General features: G+C 44.2%; 1 long non-coding RNA gene across 2 annotated transcripts in view; it reads left to right on the plus strand.

The window, feature by feature from the left end:
- The window catches only part of LOC139773762 (uncharacterized), a 35,421-nt gene extending 23,816 nt beyond the window's left edge, over positions 1 to 11,605 (plus strand). The window contains exons 2-4 of one of the 2 annotated variants that reach the window (XR_011718421.1): positions 10,943 to 11,006; positions 11,171 to 11,250; positions 11,312 to 11,605. This is a non-coding gene — a long non-coding RNA (uncharacterized lncRNA). The remainder of the gene's footprint in view (positions 1 to 10,942; positions 11,007 to 11,170; positions 11,251 to 11,311) is intronic. The other variant, XR_011718420.1, reaches the window with a different exon arrangement.
- The last annotated feature ends 556 nt before the right edge of the window (positions 11,606 to 12,161 follow it).

The raw sequence follows: 12,161 nt of genomic DNA on the forward strand, positions 1-12,161 counted from the left end.
TATCGACGTATTTCGCGCGCGATGGCGGACGCGCGCATCTGTATTCCGGCGGCGCCCTGCAAAAATACGATCCTAAAATTGTTAATGGACTTTCCGTGTTTACAGTCGCCGGCGGATGCCTGTTTCGGTTACGTCCGAGAGGTTGCAACGCGCCTGGGCTTTTCCGCGTCGCGCCCGTCGCGGACGCGTGATAGAAATATACGTTTCCTTCGAGGTCGATCGCGATCGTCTTTACGGCCGCGGGCCGGCGCGGCGTGTTAGCGGGATGGTGGCCAATACGAGAATCCTTGCTTGTTTCGCCGTCGGGCGGAAAATATATGACACGCGATATTTTAATCGATACCCCGTGTTCCTTTAATGACTCTCGTAATTCATATAACGGCCAGCGGTCTCTCGCTCTCTCGCCCCGTGAAACCTGCGGCTAGTCCTGCTATATCCGATTGAATTAAAACAAAAACAAAAAAAAAATAATAACCGAGCTCGCCTCTCGCGTATCTTGCGTTCGGCCGATACAACAATAATGCGCGAGCGCCGTAAAAGGAAGTAAAGGGACGCATATAATCGAGTATAAATAACAGTAATTACGTGGCGCACAAAAATAATGTTAACGTGCCTCGCGTTCACTGGAACGGAGCGTTCGCTCCGGAGTATCAATAATTTTCAATTAATATTTTGCCCGGCACCGGCGCGTCTCGTTTGCTTTAACGCATATTTATGTTTTGTTGGAAACAGCCGCGACGGCGTAAATGAACGTAAAATAATATCACGTTATTCGTGAAAACAAAAAAAAGCACACAGCCAGCTTTCGTCTGCCTTCCGTACCTCGGTATCAGATATCGGCGAACTCCAGGAATACCCCGATATTCACCCGGGGGCTAAAAAATTCCGATACTTTCGCGAAAAATATGGAGGGGGAGTTTGGAAGTTTGGCTTTATGCTAGTTTAATCGGAAGAAATAATTATAAATATTGTACTAATGTTGTAACCGGGCGCAGACATTCGTTCGCGAACAGCGGCGGATACGTTTCCGGACTTTCATTATGTGTAATAATTATTTTGTGATATCCGACATCTCTTTTAATTGATATGACCGACGCCATTAACTATTTTCCGCGTTTTCAGCGTGCGAGAAAAATTTGTTTGTGAATGTTTAATAGCGTAAAATTGCATTACGTTTACGCTCGCTAAATTTTTATTTTTGGAAAAAGTACGTAACGAATTTGTATGTATGTCTTACTGATATTTAATTCTCGTTGTGGGAAATAATTATCAAACGTATTAAAATATTATATTACGTATATAAGTTTGTGTAATCCTCTTTTACCGTTAATTTCATGCAGGAAATGTAGGATATAAACTTGTTTTTCATCCATTATGAAAGCGAGAAGCAGGAAAATGTAGCTAATATTATACATTATACAATTAATTAGCATTTCTTGCCGGTATTCATTTTGCTATGGTAGTCGTGCGGCAGTATTGAAAATTAAGCTGCAGTAAGATTTAAGGATCGTCCGCTCGTTGTAGTTTAGAATAATTAATCCGTCCGCGTCACGCCCGCGGGAATGATTTACGAACCAGTTTACGCGGACGCGAGAGGATGCCGGGATCTTTTTTGCGGGTAACCTTCGAGGATTTAACAGCATCCTTCTCCGTGTCGACAGCGGAAACAAACTTGCGCGCCACGTTTCTCGGCGCTGAAAACCGCGCGTTAGACGGACGCCGGCGACTGGGAGGAACTTCGCGGCGGACGCGGAATATTTTCGTTATTCATCGCGCCTTGCCGCGCCAGAGCCCGAGAGTTGGACCGGAACTCATCCCTCCCTGACTCGGCACCGCAACGACGTTCCCATGTTCATACCGCAGCCGGATATATAACCCCGACCCGACCCTCTGTCCGTCAAACGTCCGCAGCGGAGTCCGCAACGCGGTATTGTCGTAAATAATGAGCAAGCTTCGGTATTTGTTTATTCAGGGGGCACTCAACGCTCCGGACCTCTCTCTGGCCTCTCCCACCGCCTCTCCACGTGGCACCTCTCCCCTCGATGGCCGATGGTGAACTGCGGTGCCAGTAGAGATCGTTCTCATTATTTACGAGGCCGCAATTAGCCGGGTCGCGAGCATCTATCCTTCGCACCCGAGTAGGCTTAATAATTCAATTAAGTGACGTACAGGTGAGTGGGCCGCGACGCGTCCGGAAAAGGGTACGACGCGGCGGCGCGGCGGCGTGTCATCGAGCTCGCCCGGTATAAAAAGCTTAATTTGTTACGGGCTACTTGAAATTTCATGGAAAAATCGATTAGCCGGATAGAGAGAGAGAGCCAAGCGCGGTCGTATGAAACATTCAGGTTTGAAAATCGATGGAGCTGTCCGTCTAGCGCGATGTCGGACTGAGCTTTTTATCGGCTGGATGACTCTGTCAGGTCAAATAATATTGGCTCACGCCCGATGGCGGCCCTTAGATTGCGCATCCTCGTTGGGGGGCGTTTAAAAAATTCACAGACAGGATGTGAACAAATGGTGAAAAATGCGTCCGGTGTCGATCGTATTCGTATTTTACATTTCAGTGAAGGGTGCATATAACCGATAGCGAATATAGCTGGAATATAAATCACTCAGAATTTCATTTCTGTTTTGCAACGAGGGATGTTTTGTTTGACGTGTCCGGTTGAGTTAAATGATGTCGTTAAGCGAAATGCTTCTACTTGAAGCTCTCATATTAGCATGCAGTACATGTTCCTGTTATAACATTTTTTTCTCTTTTATAATAATGGTAGATATTATGTCACACACACGACAGATCGAACGTATTTCGCAGAGAACAACGACTATTCCACCTGTCGTAAGAGAATTCTAATGTTTGAGTTATTCGAGATTATGAAAACGTAATGAGAAGGCGGCCAAGAAAATTGAACTTGATTGATCTGATCTAATCTTATTGAAACTTAATTCAATTTAATTACATTTTATGATAACAAAGTTAACCAATTTGAAACAATTATCGGCAGGTCATTACGATGTGGATGAATATTTCAAATATTAGAAGTGACTATTATTAGTACTAAGTCGTTGCATTAATTATTTTCATTCCATTGAAAGTAAAATAAATCAGGGATGCTCGTACGATCCGACATTCGTATTAAATCAGCACCCGCGCTGTTTTTATTGTCAAGAAATATCGATGTTTGCCAAATCTTCCAGCGAGAATCAAAGCCGTAGTTTACGGTCAACATAAATTGCGACTAGTATCAATTTGTTTCCCGCTGGCTGAAATTTTCCCGCGAAACGCGGGAAAATACACGGGCGACACCCCGTGCGCGCACAAATAACGATCGCGACGCGCGATCGTTCGTCATTGATGGCGTATACGCGGCCGGGCCGGAGAAATCCGCGGAAGATGGAATCACGGCGAGGTGCTCGCGACGGACAAGTGGAGAAATTCCGCGAAACTTGCGCGGGCGAGTCGCCCGCAGGAGTTTCGGGCCGAAAACTTTCGGTCCTGTCGGGTTCGGTCGTCACGTTACGGCGGAACTTTCGACTGCAACCGGTGCGCCGCACCTCGCCGCGCCGCGCCGGTAGAATAATCGGTTCTATCTCCACCGAGAAAGAGAGAGAGAAAGAGAGAGAGAGAGTCGGCGGGCCGTGTAATCGCAGATATAGGCCGTCCGAGAATGCGAGCGACGAGCGACTCTGTTTTAATGCCGCTTGAATTCAGCTCGGCGGGATTATATTGCCAGGTGGATGTTGCCCCGCGCTTCTTCTTTAATCGTATTAGCGGCAACAACTTACAACGAACGCGAACGTATAGGAGTCGGCCCTCGCTAGCGCGCGGGAGTGTTTCCCGGGCGTGTCGAGTGGTAACTGCTACCACAATCCGGTTTCATAAAACTGTAAACTCCATCCACCAGCATCCGTCGCACGTTCGTGGAAAATGTTGCCGCGCCTGGAAATTGTGAACGTTAGGCGAAATGTGTCTGACGAGAGCCAGGCGCGCGTCGCCGTTTCGTTTCACTGATCTCTCGGATGGGACGACCGACGAGGGATGTGTTCCCGAGATGTAGTCGCGTTTGCACGAGTCGTCGCGGATAAATTTTTCAGCCACCGCCACTGTCACGGTAAGATCGTTACGGAGGATCGCATTCTAACGGTGCGCGGCACACGTGCGTTGCTTGCGTATATACGGAATACGGATTTCCACGAAGAAGCTCGTCGGCCGTCCTCGCGCCTTTCCGAGACGTACATAGCGGCCACCGTGAAGAAACATAATTTTACATAATACCGCGCGCGCGGCTCACATAATTCCCGGCTATCCTGTTTAAGCGCGGGGCTTTCTTTCTCGCGCGAGCAATTTACACTTCGTAGAAACGCGGCGCGGCGCGCGGCGCAGCGCGCCCCAAACCCAAGCTCGCGGCGTTATAAATCCTCGTCATAACTTTACATTTGCGGCGATTTCAATCCCCCGGCGCGGCTTTAGCGCGGGCACGTTAATTCGTAATTATTATTAACGATCCGAGGGGACCCCCGTCGCCCCGCCTACCCGGCACTTTTTGATTTTAATCTTAACGCGTGCGGTAGGTAGGTACGCGTTTCCGTGCCACGCGTCCTGCCGCGTCATCGAAAGATGAGATATACGGCGCGTCGAGGAGAGCGAGACGCGCAAAATGAAAGAGGCTAAGAACGCCATTATCTCGCTGTACCTTCGGCTCAATGCAATTGCAATATTTATTAGCTAAATGGGAAAGGGGGGAAAGGGCACTCCGGGCGCTAGTTGGAACTCCACGGGGACTTTCGGAAAGACAAATAGTTACCTCGAACAGTTAATAACCAAGCAGGCCGTTCTTCCGACTTTACGGCGCACTCGCTATTTAATTTTCATTTTAACTTCGCTTAGGAATTTATGTTCTTCCGCGTAACTTAAGATTTTGAACGCTGAGTATTATCAGCGACGACGGCGGTTGGCAGAGCATTCGACATCCGAAAGCAAATAGCTAAATTAATGGTACTGCCGATGGCAAACAAAATAAGACGATAGATTATAGTTTATAAAGTCTCGGGTTAATTCTTACAAAATTAGTGACAAATAAGAATAATTGTTCTTTTAATATTATAACGAAGTATTCAACAAAACAAAATTCTTATTATAGAGATACGACCGCGTTAAGTTTAAACGTAACGTTCAGTGAAGCTAGTGAGATAAGCTCAAGTGCACGCGCGTTTTCAATACTGATACATATATAGAGCGTCATATCTCAGTGCCTTCGGGGCATTCCTTGATACTTTGATTGCCCCACGTCTGTGTGATTTCATTTGCGTGTCCGCTGGCACATGGAAAATGGAGAGATCCAACATAGTTCCTCCGGACAAGTTAATAATCTTTTTCTTTTCACGTCACTCGCAGAAGTTCGTCGTGTGTTGTTAGCGGAAAGTTCTAACGTTATCTCATTAAAATTATGATTCCATCAAAATCCTACGTGAAATGAAATTTACAATTCGCGCGACATTTATGCTTTATTCTCCATTTATCCGTTCTTATTTTATCGACTAAATATTCCAATCACTCCATCGACGAAAATTGTTAGTTACTATTTATATAAGATCCCTTTGTTAAATTGTTTTCCTATCTTCATAATCCTGCATTTCCTAATTAAGTCTGCGAAACTGGGAATTCGCGAGAAAATTATTAGACGTTGAAATGGAAACTAACGGCTAATGCTTATGCGCGTCGAGCTTGTGCACGTGCCGAGAACCATAGCAGTTTGCAGCTCGGCACGTGCCGGAAGTGCGCCGATCAACTCCGCTTAATGTTCCCGCCCGGGAAAGCTGCCGGCTGGAAAGGAAAAGGGATAACATCTCGGGCACAGGGCGAAATAGGGTTGCATCACGCAGCGCGCGATATTTTGAAGCGGCGATCGTGGACGGAGACGAAACGGGATTACTCCCGTGGTTCAACGATTAAACCCGCTAAAGCTGAATGCTCAATCTCGCGGAGTGTCGTCCGCGTGAGATCGTAAACATGTCATGTAGAACGTAACGTACCGCTCGTTTCCCGGAGCCAGAGCCTGGTATAGAAAACGACGGCGGCGGCGGCGGCGGCGGCGGCGGCGGCGGCGGCGTTTCATCCGACGACGTCACCTGCTTCTCTAACGTCAGTTAACTTTAACGACGGTTTAACTTGCTCCTTGCCTCTTTCTAATTCGAAGCTTGAAGAAAACACGAGCGGTTGGTTTAATCTCGATTACCGGAATTAAATTTTACGTTTTAACGTCGCGTCGCGAGCCATCGATCACGTACACGACCGTAACAGGACCGACGAAACTTGATCTAATCTTTAAATGAATGAGATACTTGCCAAAAGAAAATTGTTCCGCGATAACCCGCCTCGTTAAACCAGCCTTGTGCATGCACCTGTGATCGCGATAGCTCAGCCGAGGTCGAGCATTTGGGTCATGGCCGTGTCAGTCAACTATCTCGTCTTATTACGAACGTCACACCGGAGGCATAATGAAGGAAAAAGCTGGGAAAAATGAAGAGACTATAGGCGCTGTCAATATGTGAAGCTATTGAATGCCGATAGGAGGATAATAATTTCCAAAGAATAAAAGTCTCCTTTTTGAAATAAGAAACACTTGAAAGTATCAGCTATTGTATCTTTTTGAATGTAATTGTTTGTTTATAATTTTTATTACGTGATGCAATATTTGTGCGGAATATTATTTGATGCTCCAAATTATAACAGCAAATTTTATTGCTATTTTTTATTTCTTTCTTCAATTTTTCTAATTTTATAAAAAAAAAAAAGAATAAATTCAAGTTTGTTGCAAGAATACGAGATAGATCTCACAATAAAATAAATGATTTTCGGTCTTTCATGAAAAGTATAATTAGATAATTAATTTATTATTTATTCGCACAAACTTCTTCAATAATGATAGCAAACATTATACGAAATTATTTATCAAGAATTTTAACGAAAGAAAGATTTAAGCCGATTTTTTTCCCCATGGATTATTATCGTTTGGTTTGTAAATAGAGGCGTAGTGTCAGCTCTTGACTTTTCATCACGCGTCTAGTGAAAATTCAACCCGAGAGGTGATTCCTTAGACTCTGTCATGCCGCAAAAAAACTCGGCCTTTTCCGTGTCGCGGGACTCTCTCGCCGAAATGGGATTACCTTTGGGCCGGTGGTTAGAACGCGGACGCTCTCGAGCGGTCCATCAGAGCCGCTCATGAAAGACAAGCAAGCAGTCCGTGAAGTGGCACGTTAGTCACGGGCGGCCATAGCTCTTCCGCGTCACCCTTCTGACTCTCTCCCCCGCCCGCATCCGACGTTTTCTCTCATTTTCCTTCCCCGTTGGACAGCACAATGCCTCGCGGGGGATATCCCGTGTTTATAAAATAAATCCCCTCATTGTTGCGCAGCAAAGCATGCTCGAGAGAGAAAGACGGATAAAGAGAGGAAAAGACAGGGAGAAAGAGAGAGAGAGAGAGAAAGAGAGAAAGAGAGAGCTGGCCCGGCCAGGCTGTAGCTCGATGCATAGCGTTTCGACTGACAGGATAGAGAAAGAAGAAAATAAGGGATGAGAGCGCGGGAGGGAGGGTATGGCGGAGAGACGGAACTTTTGTGAGGACGTCAGCTGCCACGGCGCCGGACGAGGCGCGTAACGTCGAGAAAGGGCGGATTAGAATATTTCTGGGGCCTCGGCTAAATGTTATCTTCCACGGCGCGGAGGGCTGCCTTTGCCCTCCCTCCTACGACTGGGCAATGTGTTCTGGAATCACGAAGGAGAACACTCCCCCACTATACCGGTATGGTTAATCTGGCGCCCGCTCTTACAGCCTTTATCGGGTACGATCTGATTTTATTACATTTATACGAACCGTAAACTCGACAAGGAATACAGATTCCTGCGCGAGACATGATTTATCCGCGCGCTCTAGAAGTTACTGGGACGCAATTTGCATATAGATCGTAATATTGACCAAGTTTCCGCGATGCTTATTCTATTATTTGGATTAGCGTGGTTACTTTGGGGTTTCAGGGTACTATTTATATGCACAGACATCATAAGCATCATTAAATTTTGCAAGTTTTGATTACGTTTTGAATAATGAAATCGTTGCGTTAGAATTTCTTAACAGAGGTTTCTTAAGTCGCCGGTATAAGTCAGATACTCGCGTCAAAATGGATTATACGCAAACATTTACGGGACTGGCGCGTTTATCGCAGAGAGAAACCAATTTCTTAAAGTTCATTTCTGCTAAAGAGGAAGAATTACGGCCATTTATAGAAAAAAAGTCAAATTAATCGCTTCGCAGGGTGAATACAAACGATTGAAATCGTTGATTTAATTAACGCAGCTTTTTAGTGAGTTGGACCCTCTTTCAGGAATTCAAAGGAGCAAAGTTTTGGGTAGGTTAGTCTCTTCGAAGCTTTTAGCAGGATGAAGGTAAACGTGAAAGTCGCCAGGAGGTCGTGGTACGTGCCGTAGCTCCCTGAGCTCATCAGTAACGATAGCGCACTGCCATAACTGTTCCCATAATGGAATTCGTTAATACAAGATGTTGTTCGAGACACCTCGTTTCTGTAATCTTACGCGCAGCCCGCACCGCGTTCGATCCTAGACGATTAAAAGCAAAACAAGAAGAGGGATACGAGGAGAAAGAGATATGCAATTTCCTCTCGAAGCTCTCACGAGATTCCACGAGCAAATACTGTAAACAAGCACTTGAACATTTCCTTTTGCCGAGAAATAGAATATTTTTTCATATATTTACTTGCGCAATAAAAATCTGTGCGGTAAAAATATACGTATACCTAGATATGAGAGAATCTTGTGAACTTTTCGAGAAGATACAGTCGCGTGAGTGAGTTTGCATGCCGCGCGAGTTGTTTAGTAGCTGTGTAATATCCACCGCCGCTATCGTTGACACGCTCCTCTTTTTTATTAAAGGTACAGTTTTGCGCCGCTTTTAGATTGAGATTATACTCGGCGGTGCATGCGAAGAAAGAATTTCAATATAAACGTGCACGATTCTCCGCGCCGGCGCCGGCGGCGCATCTACTTCTACGAAGTCCGTGTTCGTGCCACGGTGTAATAGGCGAAGGCGAAATACGCGGTGTAGTTTACGATTTTACTTTCGGTGTCCGATGCAGATGTCAATGCGCATTACGTCGGCACGCGCTTACTGTCAATCACGCACGAGTGACAGGTTATCGCTATGGTTGATACACATAATGCCGAGGCTTAGGGATCATGGCGCGCGCACACGGCCGTGCGATCGCATCAACTTGCGGATGGGTTGCAATGGTGAAACCCATGCGACGTTCAGACCTGCAGGTGGCCATAGCGCGCGAGTGGCCGGCCGGAGATTACCGCGGCATAATTACCCCCGCACTGTGTACCTGCGACCTCTGTTTAATCTGCAATTAATGTTTCAAATTGCCATAAACCCCTGCCAGTAACGGATGCCACTTATCAACGATGATAACCGAATGCATTATATCAGCGATACAATGCGGACTTTCACCGTAGCGTGCAAGTGGGTTTTCGCGCGGAAACGATCGTAACCCCGCGTTACCGTGTGCTCGCATAATTCCGCTTAACGGTCTATTATCGTAACGAGTATTATTTTTCATGTATATTCGCGTTTCTTATAAATGTAAAAATATCAAATGACGAGAAAGATAATTGAATGGAAGATGTAACAGATCTCGCAAGATGTAAACCATTTATAAATCACTTAAAAATCGATCCGCAGAATATATATTAACCCTAGCTAGTTACACTTAGGCCCGATCTACAATAGATAGAGTAAGCTGTAGTAAGCCTCAAGATGTAAGAAATTGACCAATCACAGTCGATTATTCTCCTCACATTCGCCTGTAATTGGTCAATTTCTTACGGCTTGAGGCTTACTACACCTATTGTAGATACGGACTTATTTTCGAGCCCTTAATTCGCCACACTCCGGTCCGTGAGACCGCTCCATTTTGTCGCATTGTCATTTTAATTCTAATTAATATTTTTAACCTTGTGATGTAGGAATTGGAAATACAGAGTTTGAATAAGATGTTTATGATAATATCAGGTCAAAGAAAATTATTTGAGTTTCAACACTGAACTTATTATAAGGAAACTAGAAAATTATGTTATTATGTGAAAACTAGGAAACCGAAAAATAATTCAGCGATCCACTGAACCGGAATGTGGCCACAAATCCTCATCCGCATGATTCTTCCCAATTGGTAGTTGGTTCTGCAACACGAAGCCCACAAAAATCTTTCGACAGTTCATGCGTGTCTCGCAAAGAATCCAAATGGTGTACATATTTTCTCGGTTTCGAGAGATAGCAATGGGGGTCGAGGGGCTCGATTCGTGGTTATTATTCGTTTACACGGAACTGGTAGGGTCGAAGACATCCGAAATGGGGTTCCTCTCTGCCATACACGAGGAGGCGTGCGACATTGGGCTTCGTATGTTATTCCAGCGAACTATCTACTTAGATGCTTTTATATTCAATACATCCGCGAACGGCGCGGCTGGTAGGGGCGCCTAGTAATCCCATAGGACACACAGGAGACCCATCTTGGGAGAGGCGAAACCCGCCATAATGTCGGCTTCTATCGAAGGGTTACTGCCGTCTCTGAGGAATGCAAAATGTATCGTGTCTGTTTTCCAGACGGGCCTAGTAGTATAGTATTCAAGTTAATGTAACAAATAATATATTGCGGGCCACGAAAGCAAAACTACAAAATTACTATTTAGAATAAACAAAAACTTTTTTTTTCTTTTAATGTGGCATACATCGTAAAAAGAAAGTAATGCAGAATCTAGTCATTATAAATATACAGATTGATAAAAATATGAATTACAGGAGAAAAGATAACTTAATAAAATTATTAAAGCCATTAACCTTTCATAATTTCTTTTATTTTACAATTTCAGATCGAGGAATGATTATGAGATATCACTTCATATGCGACAGTTTACATTAGATTTTTATTAGTAAGTAAGTGAAATATGAGTATTTCAATTTATTACATTACGTATACGTAATAGGAGAAGTAAGAAGTTTATGCTTTACCGTCTTAGACCGATATATCATTCTAATATTAATGGTACGTATTTACAAATGCTTTTATGTGCTGTACGCTCGTGAATGGTGCTTGTAAGGGATGTCTGTTGATCCCTCAGGACACACGGGAGAGCCATCTCAGAGGCGAACGAACCATAACATCGAGCTCTACCGAAGGGTTAGTGCCGCCAGTAAGAGAGTTGAAATGTATTACTCCTATTTCTTCTTTTTTTTTTCAGCCAACCACGACGACATTGATCCCCATCGACGCATCCGTCGCCATATACGTGAAGACGAAGCCGAGCGGGTTGATAAGCAACATTTCGATTGACATTTAGTGCAATATCAAAATGATTTTTTATTGCGGCGCAGCGAGCGCGAATCCTTATACGAACCGACGTGCACGAAATTATGATTTTAGTTTAATAGAGGTCTCTACGCGATTCTACGTGTAAAAATGTGAATAATGATCCGTAGAAAAAAGGGCTAAACATTGAATGATAAACAGTTAATAAATAAGCTTGTAGACGTCATCTCGATGACTTTTACGAAACATTTACGTGTTATTATTTTATAAAATTCCTATTGCTATCTTATTGGATTAATTGATTGCTTGCTGCGTTATCTTATTAATAACACTTTTGTATTGCAAGACGAAAATAGTATTAATATGATAAAGTTATTTATTGGTTTTAATTGATACAAGAGGCTAATGCTATTTATATCGTGTACGCAAATATTGCAAAAGCTGAGCGTGTTTCAAGCAACTACTGCCCCTATCATCAGTCAGTGAGCGATGCGATAGGAAATCCAGTTTTTATTAATTACTTAATTAATGCATCTTCGCACACGGAACCTCGAAGTCATCGAACATCAGCTATATCTTGATAATTTATTCATCGGCGTTCGTCTTATACCTTAGCTTCCTCGACTGTTAGAATTCGTATTTTATTTTCAAGCGCTCATTCGTCACGATAGTCTTATTTATACTTGCTGAAAAAGTGACATTTTAATGGCTTCCGATAATTTAATATCGGAAAAATATTATATTCCGCACTCAGTCGTGTCTTTGTCAATTGCATTACGTCT

Source organism: Temnothorax nylanderi, unplaced genomic scaffold (assembly GCF_030848795.1).
Source record: "Temnothorax nylanderi isolate EJ_2023f unplaced genomic scaffold, tnyl_v1.0 TNYL_tig0068_pilon, whole genome shotgun sequence".
Classification (NCBI taxonomy): domain Eukaryota; kingdom Metazoa; phylum Arthropoda; class Insecta; order Hymenoptera; family Formicidae; genus Temnothorax; species Temnothorax nylanderi.